Source organism: Schistocerca nitens, chromosome 11 (assembly GCF_023898315.1).
Source record: "Schistocerca nitens isolate TAMUIC-IGC-003100 chromosome 11, iqSchNite1.1, whole genome shotgun sequence".
In the NCBI taxonomy this organism is placed as follows: domain Eukaryota; kingdom Metazoa; phylum Arthropoda; class Insecta; order Orthoptera; family Acrididae; genus Schistocerca; species Schistocerca nitens.
Genome location: NC_064624.1, coordinates 176,321,944 through 176,339,141, shown reverse-complemented (window position 1 = coordinate 176,339,141; position 17,198 = coordinate 176,321,944). Strand labels below are relative to the sequence as shown.

Below are 17,198 nucleotides of genomic sequence, written 5' to 3'. Positions count from 1 at the left end.
ATTCATAATATTTCCGAATAAAAATTATGTGGTCAACATTGTGACTTTCTTCAACGTCATATACACCGAAGAGCCAAAGAAACTGTTACACCTGCCTAAAATCGTGTAGTTCCCCAGCGAGCACGCAGATGTGCCGCAACACGACGTGGCAAGAACTCGACTAATGTCTGAAGTTGTGCTGAAGGGAACTGACACCATGAATCCAGCAGGGCTGTCCATAAATCCGTAAGAGTGTGAGGGGATGGAAATCTCGTCTGAACAGCACGTTTCAAGCCATCCCAGATATGCTGAATAATGTTTATGTCGGGGAGTTTGTTGGCTAGCGAAACTGTTCAAACTGAGAAGAGTGTTCCTGGAGCCGTTCTGTAGCTATTTTGGACGTTTGGGGTGTGACATTGTCCTGCTGGAACTGCCCAAGTTCGTCGGGATCCGCAATGGACATCAATGGATGCAGGTGATCAGACAGGATGCTTACGTATGTGTCACCTGTCAGAGTCGTATCTGGACGTATCAGGGGTCCCACATCACTCCAACTGCACACGCCCCACACCATTACAGAGCCTCCACCAGCTTGGACAGTCCCCTGCTGAGATGCAGGGTCCATGGATTCATGAGGTTGTCTCCATACCCGCATACGTCCATCCTCTCGATATAATATGAAACGAGACTCGTCCGACCAGGCAACATGTTTCCAGCCATCAACAGTCCAATATCGGTGTTGACGGGCCCAGGCAAGGTATAAAGCTTTGTGTCGTGCAGTCATCAAGGGTACACGAGTGGGTCTTCGGCTCTGAAAGTCCCTAACGATGATGTTTCGTTGAATGGTTCGCATGATCACACTTGTTGATGGCCCAGCATAGAAATCTGCAGCAGTTTGCGGAAGGGTTGCACTTCTGTCACACTGAACGATTCTCTTCAGTCGTCGTTGGTCCCGTTCTTGCAGGATCTTCTTCCGGCAGCAGCGATGTCGTAGATTCTTGTTTTACCAGATTCCTGCTACTCGCGGTACAGTCTTGAAATGGTCGCACAAGAAAATCCCAACTTCATCGCCACATCGGAGTTGCTGTGTCCCATCGCTCGTACGCCGACTATAACACCACGTTCAGACCCACTTAAATCTTGATAACCTGCCATTATAGCAGCAGTAACCGATCTACAAATGCACCAGACACTTGTTGTCTTACGTTGGCGTTGCCGACTGCAGCGCAGTTTTCTGCCTTTTTATGTATCTCTGTATTGGATCACGCATAGATATACCAGTTACTTTGGCGCTTCAGTGTATAAGAAACAGTGCACTCAATAATATCGTCGAGATGATGTGCAAAATGGCAACTACTGGATTCATTACACACGTAATACCGACGTACAAACGTCTTGGACACTTCGCCAAGTACACCAGACGTCACACAGATTTCATTAGATCCAACAAACTGCCAACAAAAGTAACATTCATAGAGGAACTTGATGCATGGTCATGCACCATGTAAGAGTAATAGGAACTGCTAGTAGCGCCTTTAGTTGGTTAGGAGTCGTCTGCTAATGCACGTAACTGACGCGAACCGATACAGGAAGACACAGAAGAGCTGTCGCGCTACAAGTCGTGAAAACAGTTGAGTAAAAAAGAAAATGACTTGGTGCTTTCTTTAGTTTTCCTCGTTTTCATAACCAACTCTTTTAAGAATGAGTAACACTGAGAAGTTTACACCCGCGGTTACACCATGGGTAACATAAGAAATACTTGAATTCATCGATGAAAGTAGGAAGTCCAAAAACGTTGAGGGAATTTCGGCAATACAGAAATACAAGTCGCTGAGGAATGAGATATATAGGAAGTGCAAGGAAGCTAAGACGAAATGGCAGCATGAAAAATGTGTAGAAATCGAAAAAGAAATTATTGTTGGAAGGACTGATTCAGCATATAGGAAGTCAAACCAATGTTTGGTGAAATTAAAGGCAATGGTGGTAACATTAACAGTGCAACGTGAATTCCCTGTTAAATTCAGAGGAGAGAGCGAATGTGTAGAAAGAGTACACAAAAGGCCTTTATGAGGGGGAACATTTAACTGATGTGATAGAAGAAGAAACAGTAGTCGATTTAGAAGAGATAGGGGATCGAGTATTAGAATCACAATTTAAGAGAGCTTTCGAGGACTTAAAATCAAATAAGGCACAAGGGATGGACCAAATTCTATCATAATTTCTAAAATAATAGCGGGAAGTGAAAGCAAAATATCTATTCACGTTGGTGTGTAAAATGTATGAGTCTGGCGACATACCATCCAACTTTCAGAAAAATATCATCCACACAGTTTCGAAGACTGCAAGAGCCGACAACTGCGAGAACTATCGCGTAATCACCTTAATAGTTCATGCATCTTCGTTGCTGACAGGAATGGAAAAGAAAATCGAGGATGTGTTAGGTGACGATCAGTTTGGCTTTAAGGAAACGTAAGGGCACCAGGGAGGCAATTCTGACGGTCCGGTTGATAATGGAAGCAAGACTAAAGAAAAAGCAAGAAACGTTCATAAGATATGTCGACATGGAAAAAGCGTTCGACAATATGAAATGGTACAAGATGTTCGAAATCATGAAAGAAATAGTGGTAAGCTATAGGGAGAGGCGGGTAATATACAATATGTACAAGAGCCAAGAAAGTTATGAGGGAGGATAGGTTAAGAGAGTACGACCAAGAACGAAGTGCTTGGATTAAAAAGAGTGTAAGACAGGACTGTAGTCTTTCGCTCCTACTGTTCAATCTGCACATTGAAGAAGAAAAGAAAAGGAAAGGTCAGGAGTGGAATTAAAATTCAAGGTGAAACGATATCAATGATACGATTTGCTGATGACATTGCTATCCTGATTGAAAGTGTAGAAGAATTACATAATTTGCTGAATCGGATGAACAGTCTAATGAGTGCAGAATATGGATTGCGAGTAAATAGAAGAAAGAGGAAATTAATGAGAAGTAATAGAAATGAGAATAGTGAGGGGCCTAACATCAGGATTGATGCTCACGAAGTAGATGTAGTTAAGGGGTTCTACTAGCTAGGCGGCAAAATAACCAATGGCAGATGGAGCAAAGAGGACATCAAAAGCAGACTAGCACCGGTGAGAGTGTACGTTTGGAGCGCAGCATTGTGTGGTAGTGAAACGTGGACTGTGGGAAAACCAGAACAGAAGGGAATTGAAGCATTTGAGAGGTGGTGCGCCAGACAAATGTTGAAAATTAGATGGGCTGATAAGGCAGGGAATTAGGACTTTGTGCGCACAGTCGGACAGGAAAGGAATATGTGGAAAACACTGACAAGGAGAAGGTACCAGATGATAGGATATCCGTTAAAACATCAGGGAATGAATTCAATGTCTTCCATAGCACTAGAGGGAGCTGTAGAGGGCAAAAACTGTAGAGAAAAGAGATTGGAGTACACCCAGAAAATAATGGAAGGCGTAGGTTGCATGTGCTGTTCTGAGATGAAGAGATTGGCACAGGTGGGGAATTGGTGGCGGGTCGCATCCAACCAGTCAGAAAGTCAGAAAAAAAAGGACAGAGAACTGGATAGTGTCAAATTCCAGAAAGAGTTACGTTCAGCACACGGCACGGTGATGGAGAAAACACGTAGAGACTTACCAGACACGTGTTACTCCGTTCCGCGCCGTAGCAGCCTGCTCTATGGCGGTCGGCGGCCGCGAGTCGCTCCTTTTATACTTGGGCTGTGCACGGCTGGGCAGGGCTGCCACCTCCCACCCACTCTGTTCTCCGATTTCCCTCTACTCCATACCCCACTCCACATTCCCCTGCCCCTTTCCTGCAGTGATAACGCGTGAGCGCGTCTGACGTCCGAAGTCTTGCTACGCGATGTCTGACAGTAACAAACGCCAAAGACACGTGACTTCTGTGGCGTTCACTAACTTTCAAGGTAAAGTTTGTCCAAACGATCTGACCAAAAGTCCTAAGAATATTTTGTTCTTACATATAATAAGTAAGTGTATCGAAATTTTGTATGAAACCACTCAGTGACCACACCACGTCTATAGTGGGAAATGACAGAACAGGCCGAAATATTGAATTCGTTTTTCGCAAGAGTTTCACGGCGGAAGATAGTGACATGGTCCCTCTTTTCTAGCATCGTACGAACGCTGAAATGCTAGCTACTGGGATAAGCGATCGATAAACCGAATAGGTACAAACGCTTAGTAGTAGGAGGGCGTGCGGACGAAATCAGACATTACGCAAAAGAACTTGCTCCCCTACTACAGCAGTTTATCATTGGTCGCTACAGAAACGAACAGTGCGTAGTGAAAAGAAAAAAGCGTAGGTCATTCCCATTTCCGCCGGCCGGTGTGGTCGAGCGGTTCTAGGCGCTTCAGTCTGATGACCTCAGATGTTAAGACCCATAGTGCTCCGAGCCGTTTGAATCATTTCCATTTCCACGAAGTGCCATAGGACAGATGCACAAAATTACATCCCCACATTGCCGACGTCTGTCTGTTGTGGAATTATGGCACGTGTTCTATGCTCACCTATTAGGTCTGTTCTTGAGAGCAAATAATCTCCTGTATAAAAATGAGCATGGATTCCAGAAATTGGGGTCTGATCGAATTTTCTCGTTTTGAGAAGACAGAGGGAGGGATCTGTTATACTTGCTAAAAACAAAGATCGCACAAATATTTCTCTATTTAAAACAACGGGTTTCGACAGACTTTGCTGTCATCTTCATGTGTTAAAAAACCTTTTTCTTATGAATCGCGTTCATTTTAAGTTGGACCTCTCGCGAAGTTGTCATATGTGACATTATGAAAGTTTATATACAGGGTGTTACAAAAAGGTACGGCCAAACTTTCAGGAAACATTCCTCAGACACAAATAAAGAAAAGATGTTATGTGGACATATGCCCGGAAACGCTTAATTTCCATGTTAGAGCTCATTTTAGTTTCGTCAGTATGTACTGTACTTCCTCGATTCACCGCCATGATTTCATACGGGATACTCTACCTGTGCTGCTAGAACATGTGCCTTTACAAGTACGACACAACATGTGGTTCGTGCACGATGGAGCTCCTGCACATTTCAGTCCAAGTGTTCGTACGCTTCTCAACAACAGATTCGGTGACCGACGGATTGGTAGAGGGGGACCAATTCCGTGGCCTCCACGCTCTCCTGACCTCAACCCTCTTGACTTTCATTTATGGGGGCATTTGAAAGCTCTTGTCTACGCAACCCCGGTACCAAATGTAGAGACTCTTCGTGCTCGTATTGTGGACGGCTGTGATACAATACTCCATTCTCCAGGGCTGCATCAGCGCATCAGGGATTACATGCGACGGAAGGTGGATGCATGTATCCCTGCTAACGGAGGACATTTTGATCATTTCCTGTAACAAAGTGTTTGAAGTCACGCTGGTACGTTCTGTTGCTGTGTGTTTCCATTCCACGATTAATGTGATTTGAAGAGAAGTAATAAAATGAGCTCTAACATGGAAAGTAAGCGTTTCCGGACACATGGCCACATAACATATTTTCTTTCTTTGTGTGTGAGGAATGTTTCCTGAAAGTTTGGCCGTACCTTTTTGTAACACCCTGTATATACCGCTCACAGATGGTTCTAACGTCACAAAAACGCAGCACTCGAAGCACATCTGTTTACATAAGCTGGACATTTTTTGAGATTAACTGGTCACTACTATAAGGTCCACAGCCCCGTAGATACCGCCACTTCTGCGATGGCCCGGTAATCGACTGCAGAGATGCTCTTCACACAGTACCCCACTGCCGTTTAGCGACAAGAAAAATAAGAGCCTAGCGCGTCTCGGACCAGATTTGTGACTGGATTCCCGACCTCCTTGCAGACAGAAGACAAAACGTCGCTTCTAATGGAGCAAAACCGAAAGATCTGAAGGTAATTTCAGGAGTACCCCGATGGAGTGTGACAGGACCGTTGCTGTTTACAATATGTACAAAACTGATGTTGTATATAACGTCGTGGATTATGCGGTTCTCTATAAGAAGGTAATAACTCCGAAAGACTGTCAAATTCTGATGAATGTAATGCATTATGGAAGCTTAGGAGAAGAAATCTACTGCTGTGCAATTGGACTGTTGTTGACAAACTGCTGGAAACTGTAATTACCGTAAAATAGCCGGTAGTAACCATCTAGGCACTTGCTACATGTACACCATAATTACTCTACCACACTACTCTGTTTCCGGTAATTACTCAACCACACAAACAATAGGGTTGCGCACGTCTGGTATGAGCCGTTCCGGTGGGGGGGGGGGGGGGGGGGTCCAGAACCGGTCAATTACCCTGGGTTCGGTGCGGGGCGGCCGGTGGGGTGAGTGGACTGCTGTAGCCTGTTGAGGGTTTGTGAGCCACTGACAAGGGAACCTCCCCATCGCACCCCCCTCAGATTTAGTTATAAGTTGGCAGAGTGGATAGGCCTTGAAAAACTGAACACAGATCAATCGAGAAAACAGGAAGAAGTTGTATGGAAGTATGAAAAAAATTAGCAAAATATACGAACTGAGTAGTCCACGTGCAACATATGCAACTTCAAGGGTGACGTGCAGCCAGGAGCGCCGTGGTCTTGTGGTTAGCGTGAGTAGCTGCGAAATCAGAGGTCCACGGTTCGAGTCTTCCTGTGGCTGAAAATTTTAATTTTTTGTTTTCAGACAATTATTATCTGTCCGTCTGTCCGTCCCATGCGATCACTTTTTTGGAAGTGATAATCACATCCACAAGAGAACCTAAATCGGGTAAGGTAGAAGAATCTTTTTACCCATTCGCCAAGTGTGCAAGTTAGGTGGGTCGACAACATATTCCTGTCATGTGACGCACATGCCGTCCACAGTATCGTATACAATATATCAGACGTGTTTTCCTGTGGAGGAATCGGTTGATCTATGACCTTGCGATGAAATGTTTTCAGTTCCCATTGGAGAGGCACGTCCTTTCGTCTACTAATCGCACGGTTTTGCGGTGCGGTCGCAAAACACAGACACTAAACTTATTACAGTGAACAGAGACGTCAATGAACGAACGGACAGATCATAACTTTGCGAAAATAAAGAAAGTAAATTTTTCACTCGGGGGAGGACTTGAACCGTGGACCTCTTATTCCGCAGCTACTCACGCTAACCACAAGACCACGTAGCTCCTGGCTGCAAATCACCCTTGAAGTTGCATATGTTGCACGTGGACTACTCAGTTCGTATATTTTACTAATTTTTTTCATAGTTCCACACAACTTCTTCCTGTTTTCTCGATTGATCTGTGTTCAGTTTTTCAAGGCCTATCCACTCTGCCAACTTATAACTAAATCTGAGGGGGGTGCGATGGGGAGGTTCCCTTGTGAGGGCTATGGCGGGGACGAAGAGTCTCCGTCGTTTCTAGGTCCGCAGTTACGTACATACATACATGCATACATACAGTCACCTGGAACGACCTTAAGTGGAGTGACAACATATAGAAAAAAAAAAACAGTAGGCAAAGCAGATATCTGACTCATATTCACACGAGTCTTGAAAAAACGCAATTCATCCACGAAATTAGTGCCTTATAGGATACTTCTTGGAGTTATTTTTCAGTATTGTTTATTAGTGTGGGATCCTTACCAAGTCGGATTAACAGAAGAAGTTGACAGGACCCAAACAAGAGCGGCGCGTGACGTCACCCGATCATACTGTAGGAGAGCGCTCGTTGCAGAGGTACCCAACAACCCGCAGTGGCCGACGCTACAACAGGGGTGTTGAGGTTTCCTGTTGACATTCCGAGAGAGTAGGTTCCAGGAGGAGTCAGATAACATATCAGATACGTCTAACGAAATGGCAACAGCGAGAAAATTAGAGAAATTAGAGCAAATATAAAAGTTTATTTTCAACCATTCTTTCCACGCTCTATTCGCGAATGGAAGGGGGAAGAGGCATGAGACAACTGTAGCTGAAGCACCCTCTGGCGCACACCGTAGATGTAGATGACGTCACCGGTTAATGGGGTAGAAATGCGGATACTGCAGCCACACTACGCGAAACATTCAGCTGTCAAGTGTGAGTTGCGCAAAACGCAGCCCAGAGTTTTCGCTGCAGAAGCAGGCGGTGGCTGTGAGCGTATCTGCGACCGTTCAACCCGAGATAACCTCTCGACAGCACGACTTCTTCCTCGACGCGATTCAGCCTCGTATTGGCTGCACATCTGCTTCCTGGTCTGTATCCTGCACTGTAGTTTGCTAAATGTAATTTTCAGAAGACGGTTCAAAAATGGGTCTGAGCACTATGGGACGTAACAGCTATGGTCACCAGTCCCCTAGAACTTAGAACTACTTAAACGTAACTAACTTAAGGACATCACACAACGCCCAGGCATCACGAGCAGAGAAAATCCCTGACCCCGCCGGGAATCGAACCCGGGAACCCGGGCGCGGGAAGCGAGAACGCTACCGCACGACCACGAGCTGCGGCCCAGAAGCAGGAAGATTGAAGATTAGGGTTTAGGGTCCTGTCGACTCCGAGGTCATTAGCCCCGGAATGCAATCTCGGACAATGTGCAGCATAGGGAAACAAATTGACCGAGCGCTTTCAAAGGGATTGCCGCATACGCTGAAACTTCCCCTATGAATGTAAAGAATGACTGTGCTGGTAAAACTTCTACTTTACTTGATTTTCAAACACCATCATTTCTAAACTGGCACACAATATTTTAGCGCAACGCAATCTGACTTTTAATAATCCCTACAAAAGAATAGCCCTGACTAACAATAATCTATACCCTTCATAAATCACTTACCTCACAAAATTCTTCGTTAGCCGAACTACTGCAATACAGCGAGCGCCAATACTGCCTGCTAAATAAAAGATTCTAACTACTGAAGGCACTAAGTACTGATACACATATAGTTAGCAAATGAAAGATTCTGATAGAGAACAAACAATGTGTTTACCTTAATAGTGTTCAAAAGTCATAATACAGTATAACCTCGTTAGCGCGAACTCACATAAAATGAACTCGCGGTCAACGCAAAAATAAATAAATAAATAAATAAATAAAAATAAAAAATAAAAAAAAATAATTTGTCCCGCCAGGAATACATTGGTTTTTATGGTATGTTTTATCGGTTAACACGAATTTCGGTTAAGGCGAATTACGAACTCTATTTCAATTCTTAGCGTAATTAAATTTCACTGTAACACGAACTTCCGACCTTTGAGTATTCTAAAGCGTATTTTTTTTCCGAAATGAATGTAGGAAATGTAGCTACAAAGCTAATTATACTTATTGTTGACTCGTTTTTAACGTATTGTGGGTCGGTAGCTGCGATTATCACATCAATAATCAGCCTATGCTGTACATTGTAAGACATTCAATAATGTGTGCAGCAGCATTTAAGAATGTACTCAGTGCCAGATTTGACAGGTGTTCTGTTAGTCTTCGCCGTATAGAGTTGGAATACTGAATAAAAACTACAGTTAGAAAATGGCAAAGAGGAAACAGACAGCTCTAAATGTACAAGTTTAAGATTCTAGATGAAGTGGACCGTGGTACCAAGAAAACAGCAATTGCAGAGCAGTTTGGAATACCTAAATCTACTTTATCTACGATTATTAAGAATCGAGAAAAAATTATTAAAGCTGCAGCATCAGGTTCTGGAAACAAAACTAAACGACTTCGTACCGCCAAGTATGAAGACACCGAGACGTTACTGCTAGAATGGTTCAATCATATGCGTGCATCTAACATACCTTTAACTGGCCCTGTGATTCAGTCAAAACCAAATGATATTGCTAAAGATATGGGCATCGAAGACTTTCGTTGTTCGGCTGGTTGGGTGTATCGGTTCCAAAAGAGACATTCAATTTCACCTCTACAAATTTGTGGTGAAGCAAATGAAGTTGGTGAAGAAAGTGCGAACAGCTGGTTGCATGAATTCAACCGAGTTAGGGAAAAGTATGCCTCGTGTGATGTGTTTAACATGGATGAAACTGGATTTTTCTACAATCTTTTTCCAAATCACACCCTAAGGATAAAAGGGTGATAAGTGTCACGGTGGAGAACGAAGCAAACAACGTGTGACTGTTGTACTGTGCTGTAATGCTGACGGCAGTGAGAAGTTTCGTCCCTGGGTTATTGGTAAATTCGAGAAACCACGTTGTTTTAAAAACATAAATATGGACACTTTACCTTGCATTACTCTCACCACAAGAAAGCTTAGATCGATGGCACATCATTTCGCAAGTGGCTTCTTCGTTTCAACAGTCGAATGGTTGCTCAAACTAGACATGTTCTTCTTACATTGGACAGATGTACTGCCCATAACGTTCATGATCTGAACCTATCCAGCATAAAGGTTCAGTTTTTTTTCCACCCAACGCCACAAGCCCCCTTCAGCCTTTGGACCGAGGCATAATCTCTCTCATAAAGAGAGCTTATCGTAGGCGACTTGTAAGAGCTGCAATTCGTGCTGCTGAAAACAAGTGCAACCCCAAATTGGAATCTGCTTGACGCAATAAAATCCATCGCGGCAGCCTGTAACTCAGTATCGCCACATCATATAGGGGAATGCTTTAACAGAACTTGGAGACATAGCAACACTGAAGGTGTCCACGAGTTAGAAGATGCCGCTTCACCTGATTAATGGACAGTTCTGCAGGACGTTGCGAACCCTGGGATTAGTTTCGAAGAATTCATTGACGATGTTGCCGTGTGTGCTTCTGTGGAATCGGATGTGCCAAAAGCTGTGAACGAGGTGCAAGAAGGGCCATCAGAAGAAAGTGAAGAGAAAGAGAATACAGATACCATTCCTCCTACCCGTCGGGAGATGTTTACAGCCTTGGACTGTTTAGAACGGTTCGCTTCAACATACGACGTCACTGCTGGGTTTACGGACGCTATCATTACAGCTGGTTGTGAAATTACAAAATATTAGGGTTCCCATGAACGTCAGCGAACCATGACCGAATTTTTTCCAAGACAGTAACGTACATAATTTTCGAGTACTTGGATTTTACAATCACTTTATAGTGTTTCAAGTGTACAATAACGTGATTGATAGTGTAGTGTATTACACATTAGTGTACTGCTGTACACTTATTAAAATCTGTGTTTTTCACTTAACACAAATTTTTTTAACACGAACTCCTGATTTTTCGGTCCCTTCGGATTCGTGTTAAATTCTTGACATCCAGTTTAACAGATTTCATTTTTCTGACGGACGCACGTCCAGATCGTCCGCTCATATTAACATCTCAAAACTCTGGGATTTCTCTCCCCACATCCATCACTCCTGGCGGCTCACCTCCCACTGCCCAACGCTACGCGCTCTTCACATCCAAATGCCCAACACTGCACTGGAGAGTAACTTCCAACAATGAGTCCAGCCAGCCACAGACTGCACACAGCACAGTCAGCGATTTCAATAACCCTTGTAATATTGTGGGGGGGGGGGGGGGGGGAGGAGGAGGAGAGGGCAAGCGGTCTTCATGCCATCCTTTTAAAAATATTGTAATCTACTCATATACCTACTGTATACATTAAAATATTGAAAGAAATATTTATTGCTTTTGATGACTTTTTGTATCAGGTTCTGTATTTTTCACTTTTTTTTTATTTTTCTGTAGAACGTAACCCAAAAATTTGTGTCTTAATACTAAATGTGGCTTTACGCAATGAATTTGTTTTTCATATTTTGATGTTCAGGATCACTCTTACATAACTATACTGCATATTTTTAAAAAGTATGGTGTCAACAAAAGTGAATGATAGTTAACGAATACAATATTTTTTTTAAAAAAATTTGTGGTGCTCTCTGTGTACACATTACGAAAAATTTTCAGGTTCTTGGCCGTACCTATATGTCAAAACGTTATTTAAAAATGACGTTGTTGATGAAGTTGACAAAAGTTAACGAAATTTGTCCTTCTTGTGGTGGGGATAAAGTACATCCCCTTGGCAGTATGCGTTATGGAAAACACGTTGGTATTGCTAGGGTGAAAGCTTTTTAAATAAAACAAACATTGAAACTTCCTGGCAGATTAAAACTGTGTGCTGGACCGAGACTCGAATTCGGGACCTTTGCCTTTCGCAGGCAAGTGCTCTGTCAACTGAGCTACCCAAGCACGACTCACGCCCCGTCCTCACAGCTTACTCTACTGGTAAATGCATGATAAACTTCGGTCCCTTAGGAAATTCATGTTGAGCTATTCAACAAAACAAATTATGTTTACCTCTGACCAGTAAAGGTATTCTAAACCACTACAATAACTGGTTATATCTATTGGCCTAAAATACGATATATATCATGTGCTTTTCTCTGCAAATATATTTTCACCGTCGATTATAGCTGTATATTAACGCACAAAAGTAAACAAATTGTTATAATTGGCGCCTCTGAACAGGGACACGAATTAAAAAAACTCGTGTACTGCTGAAAGGAATAAAAAATTTTTAGTATGTTACGCATTGTGGAAATTTTCATAAAGAATTTTAGCTAATCTTGTGCTTTTGATATGTTACACGCATCGAACACCATCTAATGTAATTTCCATCGAGCGAACAACCGAGACAAGGCAATCAGAGAAATTTACGGAAAAGAGATTTTTTGGAACAGAATTTGTGCGAAAATCTTGTTGCATCGCCGAAGGCAGTCATCAGCAACGTAAGTTAAAATTTTGTCAGCCGTAGCTAAGCTTCCTTAGTTTCAGCCTTCATTAATGAATCTGTCACGATCTTTAGTAGCTGCAGTAGAAAATTTGCTTCGGATCCAGTAGTTTGCATTTAGTACCAGAAGTTTGCATTTAGTAGGTTGGCCATTTCTTTAACGATTGCTTAAATTCCATTGTTGTCTATTGTATATCAGTCGTTTCTAAATGTCCGCTGCCTGTTCACGGAGCTGATCAGTATTAGTTTCCATTTATTTTGATCCGTGTGCAGCCATACTTCCTTTACGGTTCAGAATAGTCACTTGTTTTCGTGACGTGTAACTCCCAACATTCCGATCTTGTGACGTAACAGTGACAGCCGACTCGCTACCAATAAATTACATCTATGTCGACAGCAGACGGCTGTAGCTCAAACGAACTTCATTGACTTACTGTTTGTAAATAAGTGAGCTACGTTAGACGATAAAATGTCATCTCTAGAGTCAAATGAACAGAATGAAAAAGGTGAAGTGTCGCATCGCCTACGGTCCCACAGGATAATTAGTAGGGCTGAGACACCAATCGAAGCAACTGTAGAAAGTGAAGTAGGAAATATTATGGACTTTGGTGCCTCACACATAATGTTACTGAACTAGGCAATGTCAGCACAGTTTCTGCCACTAGTACTCATAGCCATACACTGGTTACAAGGGAGGCAGGTGAAAGTAATCCAAGGGTAGTGACAGACGATATATTCAATCATCTACTGAATCAAATAAGTCAAATGATACAGAAAGAAAATCTCCAAATAGTGAATACCGTTAAAAATGATTTAAAAGAAAATAATCACCAAATGGTGAATTCTATTAAAAATGATTTAAAACAAGAAAATCGCCAAATGGTGAACTGCATTCAAAATGATTTGAAAGACAAAAATCATCAAATGAAAGAAGATTTGATGGAGGATAATAGACAAATGTTAGGCTCGCTTGAAGATAAACTTTCCACAGTAAGCGAAGAAACAAAAACTGTTAGAGAAGACGTAGCCAACAAAGTAGCAAATCAAGTTAAGGATGCAGTTTCTCAAATTCGAATTGGAATAATTTCCGAACTGAATGACACTTTAGCTACCATGAAAATGGAGACACCTGACATCCGAGGCATAACCGTGAATCTTGACTCCTCTGTAACCACCGTTAATGATATATTAAACAGAGTAACTATGCAAGTAGAAAAACTAAGCGAGGGAATGTCAAATTTGACTCTGGAAACTGAAACAAAAGTAAAAGAGAGGCTAGATAGTCATGAGAGAGAATTTAGAGAAAAGTATGAGAACTGGATTGCTGGAATGGACAAATTTGTTGAAAATAAAACTGACAAAGACCTAGTAGAGACTGTGAAAGCAACCACTCTTAGTATCTTGGCAGCTCCTGGGAGCTCCAGAGATACTGTAATGTCAGGCGTACCCTTCAGCAAGAAATACCAAATTGGAAGCAAGAGGTAACGGAACAACTAAATAACTTGAAGGCACAAGTGAGTAGTAGTTCCCTAAAACAGAGACCAAATTATCCTACCTCTTTAGCCTCAGAGGAAGAAGATGAATTATTTCAGCAATTCCGAATATCTGTTGTATCTAATGAACACACTTCACCACCACATATTTAGTTAGTCACCGAAACTAGTAATCTGACTCAGTAGTACAAATTCTGAAGAAAGGAAGCATGATAAAATATCGTGTTTTTCAAACCTTTAACCCCGAAAAACGAAATATACACCCAATTGTTTTTTCTCTTTCATTTTTCCAAATTCGTGGACCGATAGACAATGTATCCAATTTGTTACCGGATATATAGTTGGCGAGTCGGCAGTATGAGGAACCGAAATGGCTGGTAAGTGTCAAACATATGAGGAGTTTGAGCACTGTTTTCTCAGCAAATTTTGGACCGAAGATGTTCAGAAGCGCCTTCGTAAAGAAGTTTATAACGCGGAACAATTTGACCCCAGGAATAGTAGCCTGAGAAAATACTTCGAAAAATATCTTGACAAAATCCGGTATTGGGATACCCCTATTAGCAGTAAAGATGTAATTATGACCCTCAGGTCTACATTACCCATATCAATTCGTGAGAAGCTGATAACCATACCAGTCGATGATCCAGATATACCTTTCTGTCGATATTAGATTCCCCAGACCTGATGTACGAGGACATGGGAGATGACAAACCGCGGAACGCTCCACAAAACTCTTGGCCACAACATAACGAGAGTAACGGCTCTGAAAAGCCAGGGAATGGTTACAAAAATAGTAACGATTAGCAAAACGGAAATAAAGGTAATGGGTATCCGTAAAAAAGGAACAGACATATTCACCACAACCTATTCAGTCCCGTGTATAACAGGACTGGTAACCAGTACGGCACCCAACCGTACAATCAGAAGTTTGGAAATGGTTTCAGTCGAAAGGGTTGGCAACAGCAGAGCGGATCGCAGTGGAACGCACCGTAATCGTACAGCCAACATTCAGATTACGGACAGCAACAAACAGCTCATAACGTCCACTCATACCAACACAACTCCGCGCCCAGTAAAAATCAAGCGCAGGGAATGTATAGAAACACACAGTTTAACGGCAAGATACAGTGTCGAGGTGAATTCCACCGTAACAGTTCCGGAAATCATGTTGTTGTTGTTGTTGTTGTTGTGGTCTTCAGTCCTGAGACTGGTTTGATGCAGCTCTCCATGCTACTCTATCCTGTGCAAGCTTCTTCATCTCCCAGTACCTACTGCAACCTACATCCTTCTGAATCTGCTTAGTGTATTCATCTCTTGGTCTCCCTCTACGATTTTTACCCTCCACGCTGCCCTCCAATGCTAAATTTGTGATCCCTTGATGCCTCAAAACATGTCCTACCAACCGATCCCTTCTTCTAGTCAAGTTGTGCCACAAACTTCTCTTCTCCCCAATCCTATATAATACCTCCTCATTAGTTATGTGATCTACCCACCTTATCTTCAGCATTCTTCTGTAGCACCACATTTCGAAAGCTTCTATTCTCTTCTTGTCCATACTAGTTATCGTCCTCGTTTCACTTCCATACATGGCTACATTCCATACAAATACTTTAAGAAACGACTTCCTGACACTTAAATCTATAATGGTAATAAAATAATAAAAATAAATCATAATGGTAATAAAAATCATCAGACCCTGTGGGGGCAGTAAAATCCCCCTGTATTTTTCGCGAACGCGGAACACTGCAACACGTATTGGACACCAGAACAAACGCAACAACACTATGACACGAGATTTGTACATAGTAGTAATTTTGTTCCTGAGTGTTCTCATAATGTCACATTGGTCGAACTTCCTAATGATGAAGGCCAATCAAAACCACGAAAGCAGGAAAACTAACTTCAGCATCTGAAAGCTCCCTATGTGATGCTGTGAGACAGAATGGGTTCAAATGGCTCTGAACACTATGGGACTCAACTGATGAGGTCATTAGTCCCCTAGAACTTAGAACTAGTTAAACCTAACTAACCTAAGGACATCACAAACATCCATGCCCGAGGCAGGATTCGAACCTGCGACCGCAGCGGGCTTGCGGTTCCAGACTGCAGCGCCTTTAACCGCACGGCCACTTCGGCCGGCGACAGAATGGGGGCGACCACTTCGATAAAGAGACTAACCATGACGTACTTGTACTGAGATACAAGGACGGAATGGACATGAGAGCAGAATTATTACAAGATAAAGGGACGACTGACGGTGACTAACAGATACATGACAAAACTTACTATAGCGGGAATTTTGACGACTGTAATCCTAGATACAGGTGCAAATATTAAAGCTATGTCCTTATGTTTCTATAAGCAAACTAGTACAGTATTTAAAATTCCAACATTACCGGCCCAAGGATGTTCCATAACAGGAGCCATCGGCTCCCAGACACAAAAGGTCAGTATACAAGCTTGGGTACCATTGTAGATTCAATCAGTACCGATCAAATGCATTTTCCTCGTTGTCAAGAATTTGGCAGTTCCATGTCTCTTGGGAATGGATTTTCTAAGACGATATAGGGCCCGAATAGACCGTTCTATTGGCATTTGCACACTGTTAGTACATCAGACAGGAGTAGCACTGGGATTAGTGAAAGAAAGATTAAAAAACTTTGGCACTTGTCATAGCATTAGACTACAAAGGATAGGCACAAGACCTCATTGTCGTAATCATCTCAACTTGTTCTATGATAACTGTGATACATTTAATGATACAATAACAGTCAGTGACTTATCCTCTCCGCAGGAAACAACCAATAAGATCTCAGAATCAACAGAGTTATCCGAACCTCAGCGATAGGCATTATTCAATTTGTTAACACAATATATTGAAGAGTTTTCCAAACGACCTGGTATTTTAAAGGACTATGAATATACTATACATGTGGTGCCGCACCAGACTTTCTGTCGTATGACGTACCCCATACCGTATGCAAGAAGGGAAGCAGTTCGCAGTGAAATTAAGAAGATGCTGATCTGGAAAGTCATAGAGTATTCTAATTCACCAT

General features: G+C 42.4%; 1 protein-coding gene across 3 annotated transcripts in view; it reads right to left on the bottom strand.

The window, feature by feature from the left end:
- Positions 1-3,729, bottom strand: part of LOC126213107 (serine/threonine-protein phosphatase 6 regulatory ankyrin repeat subunit A-like) — a 48,690-nt gene extending 44,961 nt beyond the window's left edge. For 2 of the 3 annotated variants that reach the window (XM_049940709.1, XM_049940710.1), the window contains exon 1: positions 3,630-3,728. The gene's annotated coding sequence lies outside the window, so the exon portion shown is untranslated. Of the gene's footprint in view, positions 1-3,629 lie in introns of all 3 variants that reach the window. The other variant, XM_049940711.1, reaches the window with a different exon arrangement.
- Between the last annotated feature and the right edge of the window lie 13,469 nt (positions 3,730-17,198).